Source organism: Botryllus schlosseri, chromosome 11, assembly GCF_051294905.1.
Source record: "Botryllus schlosseri isolate E-star chromosome 11, Bs_hap1, whole genome shotgun sequence".
Lineage (NCBI taxonomy): Eukaryota > Metazoa > Chordata > Ascidiacea > Stolidobranchia > Styelidae > Botryllus > Botryllus schlosseri.
This window is the reverse complement of record NC_137246.1, coordinates 2,530,091-2,546,268: the sequence shown is the minus strand read 5'-3', so window position 1 is coordinate 2,546,268 and position 16,178 is coordinate 2,530,091. Positions and strand designations below refer to the sequence as shown.

Genomic DNA, 16,178 nt, shown 5'->3' with positions numbered 1-16,178 from the left:
AAATATTACCAAGTAAGTGATTCCTAGATTTAGCAAACTATTTCACACCCTTTTTTGCTAAAAGTACGACATGCCACCCGCAGTCTATAAACGAAAGTACGAATCATAGCCGCGCCCTTAAGAATAACGATATATGATTGTCGAACTCGCCGTAAACGTTGGGATTAACTCGTATCGGTCATATATAATAATTTGGGATATACACATTAACTAAGAACCAATCACGTGACTATTAACTTGATACATATTCAACACCGTGCCACCGCAGCCTATACCCACAACGTTAGTCAAATCATCTCTACCTGAAAGGTCACCATGTCACCGCGCCTATACCTGAAAAGGTAACCATGCCACCACGAGTTTTCGCGTCACCGTGTCGCCGCAGCCTATACCCGAAAAGGTAACCATGCGACCCCCGCCATAAGACACAATGGCACCGTGCCACCCCCGCCATAAGAGATAAGGGTCACCGTGCCACCCCCGGTTTCTCGGCACCGTGCCACCCCGCCCATAAGAACCCCACCCACCTCACGACCGATCTACTATACTACTAACGAATATCCGTGAAAGGGTTGTAATCTCGGTGAAATAGTGTGCGACACATTTTTCCACAAGTCGAATGCATGTCGGTTCATACTAAGACCATGTTACGGCCAAATATGTGTGTTTTTCTGTCTCCAAGTCAGCTACCCCCACATTGAATGTACAGAGTCGGTGCATGTATGAGACTTCAGAACATTTGAAAGTTATGCAAATTCTAGGATCCTCATTTTCAAAGTAGCTTAGATCTCGAAATAAGCTCTGACTCGCTATTTTCCTCAAAGCATGGAATTATCACGAGTATCACCTTCGATCGTTGAAGAAAAGGATGAGATTATATCCGAAGCATATTCCTTGACCAGGAATTTTATCATGTACGAACTCGATGGCTCATGCGTTAAGGTGAATACGAAAGCAGAGAGAACCTTACGTCGAGTTGGGGATGAAATGTTCGAGCAACATCGAACTGTCCTAAACGCAGTCTCCAAACGTCTCCGCTATAGCGATGTTGAAGTCAATGAAAAATATGAAGAATATTTACCCAATGAGCGAATGTTCCTGATGATAGCTGATGAAATTTGCAAAGATACCAAAGAAAATTGGGGTAGGATTGTCTCCCTTTTTGTGCTGGGTAGCATTCTTGCTCGCAAGAACGAGGATGAACATCATGGGGAGCATATAGAAGCTATCATACAGACAGTCGGAAATTACATTGCTAGCAGAAGACTAAAGTAGATAGTGCGAAATGGAGGATGGGTGGGTGATTTACATGCTTTGCTTATGATTTATAAATTATCTTTTAGCATGAGATATATATTGTATCCGCTCCCCAGAGCCCATATCATCTCTCGATGATGAAACTCAGCTTTACCTTCCAATTCGGTTCCCGATACGATAACTTTCATCCGTATGATCATTAAGGCTTCTATTTTTGTTGTAGGATGGCTTTGTAGAATTCTTTGATAATACCGCTTTCGACTACAATAAAGTTTGGCAGGGACTCGTGTTTGTCGGGATCGGACTGACATCTATTGCAATGGCATTATCAAGATAATGGATGTTCGCGTGTTTTGTCTCATGTAATATTTTAAGAATAAAATTCTTCATCGTTTAATCGCATCCATTTTACTGTAGGACCTATACAGTTTCTTCTGAGGATACTCGAAGGATTGCCCCATATGGAAACCTTCTTTATACTTTTAATTTTTCAAATTTCTACAGCTACGTAAGGAAATTGTTAGGATTACCCAGAATACATTGCAGGTCAAATTTGATTCGATTACGAGCATTATAGCGACAGAGATTTACGATAGTGTAAAATGACCTACCTTACGACATCAAATTTCGTCTTCTCTCCAAGTGGGTATATCATGTTCTATAATATTGTCCATACCGAACAAATATAAATTTGCCTGTGCTGTTGCTTTGCAAGAATACTTTGCTCACATAGTAACCAATTTCTGGTGGATCCCGAATCGATATAGACAGAAATGCGAAAAGGTACATTGACATGTCTTAACTTCTGCCATAGAAGTTGCGTTTCTGACTACTTAAAAGTTGCTAGAGCTCACGCTGTTTTATCGTCGTATTGATGTTCGTTTTGAAAAGTAGCATGCTCAATGGTTCATGTTCACATTATTCAGTTTAATTAGGTTTTGCGCAAAGAAAAATAAAATTCACGCAAAAGTCGGTATTGCTCCGCGATGATTTTGATGTTGTTCCATACCGATTTGGGAGGTAGTACACTTAATTTCGAAAAGTACGCAGATAACTACTTCTACTAAATTCTTACACTTCTAAGCTTCTACACTGAATCTTGTGAAGTATATAGAAAAGGAAAACTAACGAATAATTCATGAAGTTCCGATAGGCTATATTTGAGGTAATGATTCCCATGCGAATGAAAAGTAAGAGCAGAAGGTTAGTATATCAACGATATCGTTACCCGTCATTGCGTCGATTCGCTGCTTGAAATCCTCCAGATCGATTGATGTTTCGAGGTTTCGTGGTTTCGCTTTGCTGTCATCCGTACGAGCAGAATGTCTGGATTAGGAACAACTACACCAGGACCATTGAAGCTTTCGGTACAGCGCAATATGAATAGCGCTACGTTGATCAATTCAAATTCAACAATGGCTCCCCCGCACGATTATGTAGCCGGATTTTCGTTGAATATTAACGACACCCACAAACCGAAAGATCTCTTCCCCCTTCACATCTATGATAGAGTTATCACTCATCGTAAAACTCAAATATCGCGCAGTGAGAGTTCGCAAATTCTCGAAGTATTTTTGTTATTTTTATTGCGATAAGTCATTCTGCAGCGCGAAAATGCGTCGTAGGATATAGATGAAACTTGCACCACTCATGAAGACCGCTGAAAACAGTACATTCCAACATTTAGTAGCAGTAAATTTCTAGTAAAGTACAAGACGTGATGATTTCCAAGTGAGTTAAAAAGTAAGTATTGCAGGTATAGTTTACCAGAAAACTGAATACTCTGAAATAGAATTAGATGCAGTGTAAATAGTTAATCACTTGATTAAGTTTAGTGCAAGCAGATAAAACCTATACTTGAGTAGTACAAAATGCACGAGTACTTCGCTATCGCCTCTCTCCACGTAATAAGTGACTACGGTTTAAGACTGCTTTTACCGATACTCGTCGGTTTCAGTTTTAGATAGAATTCGGAAACCAAATAATTTCATAAACATAAGCTAATTTAATGAATTTACTCGAATGTACTGTGCCGCGCTGATAAGATTAATTATAATATACTTATCATGTTACAGCGATTTTTCTAGCGTAGAAAATCTTTAAAATGTAGTAAGCAGGCCAAATGAAGATATTCATTGAGCTGAATAAACATAAAAAATACTCTAGACTACTTTATCGGTACTTTACAGTTTCAGTTTTAGATAAAATTTGTCCCTTTCACCTATAATTACAACTCCTCGCTATCTAAACATGTTTAGAATATATTATTTGCGATGATACGAACCCGTGAAGTACTCAAGTAGCTTTTCGTAGGATAGAGATGAAACTGACAACACTCACCAAGACCACTGGTCCACTGAAAAAAGTACATTGTAGCAGTAAAGTCCTACTAAAGTACAAGAAGTAATGATTTCCCAGTTAGTTAAAAAGTAAGTATTGAAGGTATAGTTTGGTCGAAAAAGCGAAAAACTCTGAAATAGAAGTAGATGCAGTGTAAATAGGTAATCACTTCATTAAGTATAGAGCAAGCAGGCCAAACCTATACTTGAGTACTGCAAAATGTACAAGTACTTCTCTATGTTCTCCCTCCGCGTAAATAGTGACTAGGTTTTAGACTACTTTAGCGGTACTCGACAGCTTCAGTTTTAGATAAAATTTGGTAAGACTTTAAATTTTAAAGTAGTTTGAGCTTACGTTTGTATCACCTTGACAAGTAACATTATCAGACATGAAAATGATACTATCACCTAATATAGAAGGTAACACGCGTCAATGTGCTTCGGAATTCACGAGAAATTGCTTACTGAGAGAAGTATATTCTTGTATACACAATAGTGGAGAGAATATTTAAAATGTAGTAAGCAGGCCGATGGGTATTCGTTTAGTTGTATAGGCATAAAAAAACATTCCCGCGCGCGTCTTAGTATTAGGTGGTAGGGTTAGGAAGTGTTTTGTTTAAGAGCGCGCGGGAATGTTTTTTATGCCTATACAACTAAACGAATACCCATCGGCCTGCTTACTACATTTTAAATATTCTCTCCACTATTGTGTATACAAGAATATACTTCTCTCAGTAAGCAATTTCTCGTGAATTCCGAAGCACATTGACGCGTGTTACCTTCTATATTAGGTGATAGTATCATTTTCATGTCTGATAATGTTACTTGTCAAGGTGATACAAACGTAAGCTCAAACTACTTTAAAATTTAAAGTCTTACCAAATTTTATCTAAAACTGAAGCTGTCGAGTACCGCTAAAGTAGTCTAAAACCTAGTCACTATTTACGCGGAGGGAGAACATAGAGAAGTACTTGTACATTTTGCAGTACTCAAGTATAGGTTTGGCCTGCTTGCTCTATACTTAATGAAGTGATTACCTATTTACACTGCATCTACTTCTATTTCAGAGTTTTTCGCTTTTTCGACCAAACTATACCTTCAATACTTACTTTTTAACTAACTGGGAAATCATTACTTCTTGTACTTTAGTAGGACTTTACTGCTACAATGTACTTTTTTCAGTGGACCAGTGGTCTTGGTGAGTGTTGTCAGTTTCATCTCTATCCTACGAAAAGCTACTTGAGTACTTCACGGGTTCGTATCATCGCAAATAATATATTCTAAACATGTTTAGATAGCGAGGAGTTGTAATTATAGGTGAAAGGGACAAATTTTATCTAAAACTGAAACTGTAAAGTACCGATAAAGTAGTCTAGAGTATTTTTTATGTTTATTCAGCTCAATGAATATCTTCATTTGGCCTGCTTACTACATTTTAAAGATTTTCTACGCTAGAAAAATCGCTGTAACATGATAAGTATATTATAATTAATCTTATCAGCGCGGCACAGTACATTCGAGTAAATTCATTAAATTAGCTTATGTTTATGAAATTATTTGGTTTCCGAATTCTATCTAAAACTGAAACCGACGAGTATCGGTAAAAGCAGTCTTAAACCGTAGTCACTTATTACGTGGAGAGAGGCGATAGCGAAGTACTCGTGCATTTTGTACTACTCAAGTATAGGTTTTATCTGCTTGCACTAAACTTAATCAAGTGATTAACTATTTACACTGCATCTAATTCTATTTCAGAGTATTCAGTTTTCTGGTAAACTATACCTGCAATACTTACTTTTTAACTCACTTGGAAATCATCACGTCTTGTACTTTACTAGAAATTTACTGCTACTAAATGTTGGAATGTACTGTTTTCAGCGGTCTTCATGAGTGGTGCAAGTTTCATCTATATCCTACGACGCATTTTCGCGCTGCAGAATGACTTATCGCAATAAAAATAACAAAAATACTTCGAGAATTTGCGAACTCTCACTGCGCGATATTTGAGTTTTACGATGAGTGATAACTCTATCATAGATGTGAAGGGGGAAGAGATCTTTCGGTTTGTGGGTGTCGTTAATATTCAACGAAAATCCGGCTACATAATCGTGCGGGGGAGCCATTGTTGAATTTGAATTGATCAACGTAGCGCTATTCATATTGCGCTGTACCGAAAGCTTCAATGGTCCTGGTGTAGTTGTTCCTAATCCAGACATTCTGCTCGTACGGATGACAGCAAAGCGAAACCACGAAACCTCGAAACATCAATCGATCTGGAGGATTTCAAGCAGCGAATCGACGCAATGACGGGTAACGATATCGTTGATATACTAACCTTCTGCTCTTACTTTTCATTCGCATGGGAATCATTACCTCAAATATAGCCTATCGGAACTTCATGAATTATTCGTTAGTTTTCCTTTTCTATATACTTCACAAGATTCAGTGTAGAAGCTTAGAAGTGTAAGAATTTAGTAGAAGTAGTTATCTGCGTACTTTTCGAAATTAAGTGTACTACCTCCCAAATCGGTATGGAACAACATCAAAATCATCGCGGAGCAATACCGACTTTTGCGTGAATTTTATTTTTCTTTGCGCAAAACCTAATTAAACTGAATAATGTGAACATGAACCATTGAGCATGCTACTTTTCAAAACGAACATCAATACGACGATAAAACAGCGTGAGCTCTAGCAACTTTTAAGTAGTCAGAAACGCAACTTCTATGGCAGAAGTTAAGACATGTCAATGTACCTTTTCGCATTTCTGTCTATATCGATTCGGGATCCACCAGAAATTGGTTACTATGTGAGCAAAGTATTCTTGCAAAGCAACAGCACAGGCAAATTTATATTTGTTCGGTATGGACAATATTATAGAACATGATATACCCACTTGGAGAGAAGACGAAATTTGATGTCGTAAGGTAGGTCATTTTACACTATCGTAAATCTCTGTCGCTATAATGCTCGTAATCGAATCAAATTTGACCTGCAATGTATTCTGGGTAATCCTAACAATTTCCTTACGTAGCTGTAGAAATTTGAAAAATTAAAAGTATAAAGAAGGTTTCCATATGGGGCAATCCTTCGAGTATCCTCAGAAGAAACTGTATAGGTCCTACAGTAAAATGGATGCGATTAAACGATGAAGAATTTTATTCTTAAAATATTACATGAGACAAAACACGCGAACATCCATTATCTTGATAATGCCATTGCAATAGATGTCAGTCCGATCCCGACAAACACGAGTCCCTGCCAAACTTTATTGTAGTCGAAAGCGGTATTATCAAAGAATTCTACAAAGCCATCCTACAACAAAAATAGAAGCCTTAATGATCATACGGATGAAAGTTATCGTATCGGGAACCGAATTGGAAGGTAAAGCTGAGTTTCATCATCGAGAGATGATATGGGCTCTGGGGAGCGGATACAATATATATCTCATGCTAAAAGATAATTTATAAATCATAAGCAAAGCATGTAAATCACCCACCCATCCTCCATTTCGCACTATCTACTTTAGTCTTCTGCTAGCAATGTAATTTCCGACTGTCTGTACACTCTAAAAACTGGGCCCACCTTTTAAGGTGTTCCAAAAAAAACCTTCAAAAGAGGAGGGAAATTTTCTACCTTATTTCACCTGGTGGTTATTTTCCCACCTCATCATAAGGTGGGCAATTTTCCACCTTGTCCTATCCGGATTCCGCTTCATCCTACCCGGATATCCTCGAGGTACAGCATATAACCACACTTTAAGCCTTCACAAAACACTACATCACCTTCATTCCAATGCCTTTATTTGCAAATTAGTCACGAATGTGATCCTGTTTGGCATAAGCTGCAGTACTGATGTCTTTTACACCTGGCAAACGCGCCAGAAAAACTGACAAGACAGTCAGAAACTGCATTTCGAAGATCCAATGAATTTCTAGCATCACTGCAAATGCCTCATGGAAGCTCTCGATATTCTTCACCTTTTCAACATCAAACCAGACGGTCCACTCTTTCTTCATTGTATCGTAGCAAATTGTAGGACACGCGGATGTGGGTGTCTTAAAGAAATATATTATTATGTGAAAGAAGCATCAGGTCGAACATACACTTAACACACACACACAGACACACATTGATGTTATTTCAGTAATCAGCTTATGAAATATACCGGCAACAGGGCACTGCGGATCCTATTTTCAGTCAACATATGATATCAAATAGCAAATAGGCCAATGTATATGCGGACTTGGCCAGGTGGAAGTGATGACCATTTTGAGTCATCAGCTAATGTGAACAGTAACCTTTAGTAGAGTGGCTCTCAATTTTTTGTCGGTGCGGACCCCTTTTCTTAACCATCAAGGCAAGGCATCCGTGCAGACACCCCTGAAGTTTTAGTTCAAATCATGCTCAATAATAGTGCAACCGCCATCCACCTCTTATCAATAGTCCTTTTTTTGCAAGTTGCAAAGGTACATCTTGGCGAGTTTGAAGTAGCAACCTCGGATAAATGCTGATATCTACTTTTTGAAACTACTTGAGTACTTTGCAGCCCTTCATTTCCTACTTGGTTGAAGTAGCTTTGACATGGATTTGAAATCACTACTTCTACACTGTACTGGTACTAACCTAGAAATATCCGAAGTGATGCTTTACCCGAGCTGAGAAAATCACAAATTATATTATCATTCAGGTTAAAAATTTAGAGGTCTGCAAACACCATAAAGATGTGCTTCACGGACCCAGAGTTAGAACTGCGGGTTGTGGGACCGAGCTGAAAAGGGAGCATGGGCTTGTAACACCGGTTTTAGGTTTGCTCCTCACTAAAAAAGGTTGAATACACCACATTGAGAGAAATGTATTGATACTATAATTCAATAATTGATATTATAAAACGTAATTTTCAGTATTTAAAATTGTCTCCGAATCTCCACGACTCGACTACAGTTGAAGCTCGATTTGTGCCAGTAGTGGAATAGTTTTTCCCATCCCAAATTTCAAGCAAACAGGTACTTATAATATTTATAAAAATCCGTACCTGTTGAACCTGGAAGAAATTGCCACATCCTTCATGAAAAATTGTAGGTATAGAAACAATCCGGTCTAGATTTTGAGATGCTGTAAAACAAAATATATTATAAGTCCAAGTTGATCACTGAATACATACAGGTCAACATCAACTCATTACAATACAGCAGATTGGAGTGCGTCAACGCGTCGCGTCGTAATGACGGATTGATTAGTACAGATTAAAAACAGTGCGAAAATTGATGCCGTGCAATTGCAACATGACTGAAGAACGCTTTATAGGCCTATATCATGAGAGGCAATTAATAGATGGAAATTACCTACTCAATACAAATATTTGAAGAGATCAATGCTTATGTCAAAATCAACAGCTTTATTACAACAAAGGTAATAGATATAATAGCAGAAAGAGAAAACATACCAATCACAATCCATCATTTTGTCTTCGGGACATCGATGTCAGCTTCTGCGCTTCATCCTATCAATCATATTTTCAACCAACTCTGCGTTGAGGGGAAATCATGCTCATCTCGTCTTCAGGGACAGAAGACGAAACCGTTTTCTGCAAAGCAGTCGAAATTTGAAATATGCAGTGGAACAGAATAAAAATTTCATTGGGAGAATAAATTTGTGAAACCGAACCTCAAATCATTTTTTCAACAGGTGAATCAGCAAAAATGAGCAGATTTTAATTTATAGGCTTTACTTTGCCTTGGTGAGCCAGTCGAACTTTTCATGCTACTAGTAGGGCTGGGCAAAATCGAGTACCTGAGTGATTCAATTCTGAATCACGTAATATGCTTCGAGTCGGGTCAAGTAATCAAGTATCACTCATTATGACGTCATAACAGAATGTAAGATGTCAAAGTTAAAATATGTACCGTTTATGCCACCACCAAGAATTTAATGCCTTTTATCAATCACATATAAAATGCTTTGGTATTTTTCGACTTCACCAATTTCATTCGACTTGGTGACAATGCTGTTGGATGTTCATGACTTCGGAAATATGCTCCGTCCAGTAACCTTGGTAGCTTTTGTACTATATGTTTCGTAAGCTACGATACCGCCAATCAAGGTTTAAGGCTTCAACTGTGAAAATTAGTATCGAAACTATAATCATCGGGTTTAAATTAACTTTCAGTGGAGAGAAGCGTAATATCAGTACCGGTACTAGAAAATATCGTATTTTACTACTCGACTCGAATCATAAAAATTAATACTAGATTCAGATTTGGGTACTCGAATCATTGTGCCCAGCCCCAGCTACAAGTGATAGTCAGCCTGCCAGTCGCCTAATTGTGCTGCGTATACCAATTCCCTACTGGATCTACTATATAGCATGGTTTCATATTAGAAAATGACCATAAATTGCAGTTACTTCTAAAATTTTCAAACAATTATTTCAACTGAACTGAAACAAAGCTCACTCTGACTTAAGCATGTAAATTTGAAAAGGCAAGTTTGAAGCATGGAAATTCATTCATTAGTCCATTATCGTCTCACCTTCCATTTCTTCACGTGGCGTAATGTAATCTCCATTCTCCAATATGGCGGCCGATCGTCAGACAGCCGACAACGACGGGAACAGTTGAGCAACTATATACGGGTTTATGCTAGCGAGAACAGAGTGCGTTCATACCGCATTCCTTACCAGGAAGAAGCGGTTCATATTTAAAAACGTACAACTATTGCCTGTGTAGTAAGAATAAGCACAACTCATAAGAATTCGCTTCATAATGAACTTCAAGAGGAGAAGACATGCGCCGCCAACGCGGTCTCTTCGATCTGTCTGCTTCGAGGTTCAAACGCTGATTAATTAAAGCGTAACCGACATGGCTGATCAGTCAGCATGAGATATTAGAATCTTCGCTTTTTGTGTTCGACTTACTACTTAGTACACTAAATAAATATTATAACTATCATTATTGAGTACAGACTAGAAATTGACTGAATAGGATAGTAAGATGTAAGTCGAACCATAAGCTCATCGGTGTTTATGAAACTCGATGGTTGAACGGGGTTTCCCTTGAGAATGTGGTTCCCGCGGAAACTCAACTGACTTCACGGAATCGCCGCGCAAGTAACTGATGCGTTGCATTAATTTAGTATATATTATTCGATATTATTTTCGTAGTTCTATGCATTCATTGCTATGAATCAAGCCCAGGCTGGTTCCGGAAATGGACGACAACGTTGAAACCGCTGATATCAGTCACGTCGTTGAAATGCGTAAGCAACATAATGAAGTTTCTGTGCAGTGATGTGATGATGAATGCTGAGCGAGGACGACGGCAGGTTCCTGCAAGCGAGCTGCAGAAGTGTTTGTTTTCGAATTCAGTTGTTGGTTAGAAATTGATTCTTATCCTGCCTGTTCATCAGCCATTAGGTTACTTGATATCAATTGTCAGGATGGCAGAAGAGCGAGGTGTCGGTGTTGTTGCAGAGGTACCGTAACTGGTGGTTCTGATTTCTGATGTCATTTGTAATGATTGTGTGGTGAGGTAATGTATGAATATATGCTGGCATGGTCAATTGATCATGTTTATGATTTCGGAAACACACTAAAACTAAAGTACTACCGGTACTCTCCGATTGATTGCGCACATCATCATGCTGATTATATAATAATATTTATATTTCCTATTCATTGCTGTGCTGCTTTATCAAGTGATAATTTTGATTGATTCATCCATTTTGTTTGATACATGGCTGTTCTGTGATTGCTTACTTCTTGTGAAAATTTAGTTTCATTCTTCAGGAGTACTATGGTAGGAGGCCTAGTGGTCTTGGCCAAGTCACAGTAACACAATATTTAATTTTGTTGTTGGCATCAGCAATGCATCATGGCATGCCTGGGTTACTTATATTTACCCTCTGCGTAAAGCAACTAATATTGCTTTCTCTGTTCTCGCAGTCTTTTTAGCTTATTTTCCCTGCCTAGTTCCTACCACTTGGATTTATATTCAAAATATATACCGTACCTAACATTATTGATTTGAAATGTAATATATATAAACCCTTGTAAGGCATTTGTTGATACTAATTTGTTGATTATAATGTTCATATCTGTTTTGCAGGCTATATTTATGTGAAATAGCACTAAAGCAATAGCAGGATTTTTTTCGGATCCTAATTTTGTTACTCAGCTGTCGGACTCCGAAATCCTATTTGACTGTTGGATCAGGACGGATACGGATTCCCCAAATCTGGAATGCGCTCATCTCTGAATTCATCTCATCGTGATTTCACTTCCTCTTTTGCTTTTGCCCTCTTCGGCGGACGGACTTGTAGTAAAGTCTCTGCAGCTTTGTTGAATCGTGTGTGATCAAGTACAGACGGAGGTTTTTTACAATGGCAAGCACGCTAAAACCGTTACTTCATTAATTTGGCTGCAATTCTCAAGATTCCTGGACGGTAACGGTATGCTGAAAGATTGGCAGAAATTCGATTACGGCATTGGCTATCTGAACCGATTGAAGAAGCAGTTTTGAATCAATATGAGAAGTTTGAAGACTTGACTGGCTGCTTCACTTCATAATAACTGTTTCACTGGCGGAACTGATGTAAGCGCGCGTGGAAGGGATGGAGCTTGTGTCTCTCCCGGTCCGATGTTACGAAGAGGGGATGGAGCATGTAACTCTCCCCGTGATGTGGCGCGGCGTTGTTAGGGTTTTAGTTTAGGGAATATGTTCATTGATGTTAATTTGGGGCTAGTGTTCTGCTAATGTGGTGCGGTTATGTGCGTGTTTGCGGTTTTGTTGATGATTTTTAACTTTTTTATGGTATTTTGTGAGACTGCTGTTATAGGCACTTCTCAAGTTCGATCGGAATAGTGTAGCAGCTGTGTTCTATACTGCCCCTTACATCAGTTGTAGTATCATCGCATCGTGCTTTCACTTCCGCTTTGGCTACTGACCGGACGGACGTGTAATAAAGTCTCTTCAGCATTGTTGAATCGTGTGTGATCATGATCAACTACAGATGGAGGTCTTTTGCAATTATGCATTCGCGTTCAGATTCATTATCAGGTGATAAAAATGTGATTGAAGGCGAAGGCGAGATCGATAAGTCAGGCTGTGGTCCTGTAATCTTGATCTGACTATGGCATTGATTCAGTATAAATCGTGTGTATTTTGATTTGAATGTGGACATGTTCGATAACTGTCGGAGCTGTGCAGATTTTCATAAATTGTAAAACATTACTGATTTCGAAAAACCTGGAAATTGAATTTAATTGCACTGAAATTCCGGACATTTACGGACGTATGTAGCAACCCAAACATTAATAAATTTCCGTTGCATGACCAATCAGCTAAGCAGAACGCGTCAACTTACGCGTACGTCATCTGACGCCATGTGTTGGGACTGCCGTTCCAATTCATAGGGGGCTCGTTCCGCAGCATTTGTAATATATCACGGGTTTAGCAAAAACGACGTTACGACAGCTTTTGTATATTTGTTGCCGACGACGCAGTATATGATCTCGCGCGAAAATACATTTTCCACCTCCCAAAACCCTCCTTATAAACCGATGTATCGTATATCACTTTATAGGAGGGTTTTGGGAGGTGGAAGATCTATTGTCGGAGGTGGGAAGACGTATTTCACCTTCTTCGGAGGTGTATAGCATGTTCCTACCTCTCGTGAAAGGAGGAATTATCGTTTCCACCTCCATTTTAGCCAAAAACCCACCTTTATTTTTTACAGTGTATGATAGCTTCTATATGCTCCCCATGATGTTCATCCTCGTTCTTGCGAGCAAGAATGCTACCCAGCACAAAAAGGGAGACAATCCTACCCCAATTTTTTTGGTATCTTTGCAAATTTCATCAGCTATCATCAGGAACATTCGCTCATTGGGTAAATATTCTTCATATTTTTCATTGACTTCAACATCGCTATAGCGGAGACGTTTGGAGACTGCGTTTAGGACAGTTCGATGTTGCTCGAACATTTCATCCCCAACTCGACGTAAGGTTCTCTCTGCTTTCGTATTCACCTTAACGCATGAGCCATCGAGTTCGTACATGATAAAATTCCTGGTCAAGGAATATGCTTCGGATATAATCTCATCCTTTTCTTCAACGATCGAAGGTGATACTCGTGATAATTCCATGCTTTGAGGAAAATAGCGAGTCAGAGCTTATTTCGAGATCTAAGCTACTTTGAAAATGAGGATCCTAGAATTTGCATAACTTTCAAATGTTCTGAAGTCTCATACATGCACCGACTCTGTACATTCAATGTGGGGGTAGCTGACTTGGAGACAGAAAAACACACATATTTGGCCGTAACATGGTCTTAGTATGAACCGACATGCATTCGACTTGTGGAAAAATGTGTCGCACACTATTTCACCGAGATTACAACCCTTTCACGGATATTCGTTGGTGCTTAGTTTTACTTTTCAACTAACTTGTTGTCTGTCGATACATTCATTTAATTACGATTCCGAGAAGTCGAATCGATTCCCATAATATAACGATTCAGTGCCGAGCTTTTTTCGTGTCTTATACTTTAGCTGATACTTAATCAGTCTGATTGAAATAGCATTACATAGTGTACGAGTTCATTTATTTCGAAAAAGAGCATAATATATCAATGATATCATTGTGCGTCATTGCATCGATTCACTTGCTGAAATCCTCCAGATCGCTTGATGTTTCGATGTCGCTTCACGAGTTCCATTCTTGTATCCATATATATCGACAAGCAGCTATGCAAATCCACAGCTTAGATAACTAGGACTCTTGTATGTCATTAACATTATAGACAGTCATTCGACGATATTCAACTGGCATTGATGCTTTCGATACAGCGCAGTATGTAAAACGTCACGCTGATCAATTCAATTTCAACAATGGGACCCGCGCACAATTATATGGCCGGATTTTCGTTGAATATTGACGACACCCACAAATCGAAAGATCTCTTTTTCCTGCACATCTATGATGCAATTATCCTTCCAATGACTACGAATAACTTGAGATTCCACAGGATTAATATCCGAATCAAATAATACGAGCGTATCTTTTCCAGCTTTCAAAACTTGCACTGATGCGCCCGCTCTATGTCGCAACACTACAATATGTGGCCATACAAAACGATGTATAGTTATTTTTTGTGGTACCATCCCTACGACTTATTTCAGATCGCAGTTTACTGAGTAGAGCTTAATACTAATACCTGCATGATTTATTTTTGCATGTCTAGAATAAGTAAAATGCCAGTGTACTACAACTACGTACCAAGTTTCAGGGTGAGGAGTCACATATTAGCATGATAATTCTGTTATTAAAGCTGACTATGTATATGTACACGCTAGCGAAAACAGATTTAGGCAAAAGTTGCTATAGAACTGCGTTAGTTTTAAAGTTGTTCCATCATGCAATGTGTGATGAAATTTGGTATGCTGCATAATCACAATGCCCTGGAGCTCATTTAGATACGTTTTTTAATGTAGTTACACACTCTAGTTGTTTTGATGTAAGGAAAAAATCATTCGATAACTCGATAGTTAACACGCGTTGATGTAACTTTCCTCATTTGTATGCATAGCCTACGCGAAATTGGTTACCGAATTTTTCGATTAGTTTATATTCCGTATTTTATTTATAACTGAAACTGTTAAGTACTACTTAAAGTGTTATAAAATGTGAAAAAGTGTACAAGTAGAATTATTATTATGTCAGTTTACAAATTCATACGATTTTTCTTGTTGCGCTCCGGGATAAAATGTAATTTTTCGCTCTTTTTTATTTTTTCAATAAAATTAGTATTCATTTTACAAAAAACGTCGTGTAAAGATAAAGTACTTGTACATTTCGTAGTGCTCAAGTATAAGTTTTCAAACCATTACCTTGACAAAATTTTCAGAATAGCAACTTTTGCGTAAAGTCTGTCTTGCATTTAGTTGCCGGCTCTGAAAGCAAGCAAAGTTTGTGGTATTTGCGCAACATCGAAATTTGTACACTTCACGCTTATCTTATGTCGACAACATAAGTTAGTCAAAAGTATTTCGAATCATGGATATGAATAATTTAAAAAAAAAACCAAATATGTCGCATCCAAACTTCGTAAATATTTTCGATTAGATTTTTCGATTCTATCTACTTTAAAAGACTCAGTGTAGAAGTTTCGAAACTTGCATGAATTACAAGCTACATAATACAATTAGTTAACACGCGTTGATGTAACTTTCCTCATTTGTATGCAAGCCTATGCGAAATTGGTTACCGAATTTTTCGATTAGTTTATATTCCGAATTTTATTTAAGTACTACTAAAATTGTTATAAAATATGAAAAAGTATACAAGTAGAATTAATATTATGTCATGAATAATTAGTTTACAAATTCATACGAATTTTCTTGTTGCGTTCCGGGATAACATGTAATTTTTCGCTCTTTTTTATTTTTTATTTTTTCAATAAAATTAGTATTCATTTAACAAAAAACGTCGTGTTAAGGTAAAGTACTTGTACATTTCATAGTGCTCAAGTATAAGTTTTTAAACTATTAACTTGATAAAGTTTTCAGAATAGAGACTTTTGCGT

At 38.0% G+C, this 16,178-nt stretch overlaps 1 long non-coding RNA gene across 2 annotated transcripts; it reads right to left on the bottom strand.

Moving 5' to 3' along the window:
• Nucleotides 1-7,377: 7,377 nt before the first annotated feature.
• Nucleotides 7,378-13,333, bottom strand: LOC145450678 (uncharacterized). Of its 2 annotated transcripts, XR_013918563.1 has the most exons (4): nt 10,128-13,333; nt 9,043-9,183; nt 8,632-8,711; nt 7,378-7,654 (listed from the first exon to the last, which is right to left on the bottom strand). It is a non-coding gene; the product is annotated as an uncharacterized LOC145450678 (long non-coding RNA). The 2 variants fall into 2 exon arrangements; XR_013918562.1 differs by having other exon boundaries at nt 9,043-13,333.
• Nucleotides 13,334-16,178: the final 2,845 nt, after the last annotated feature.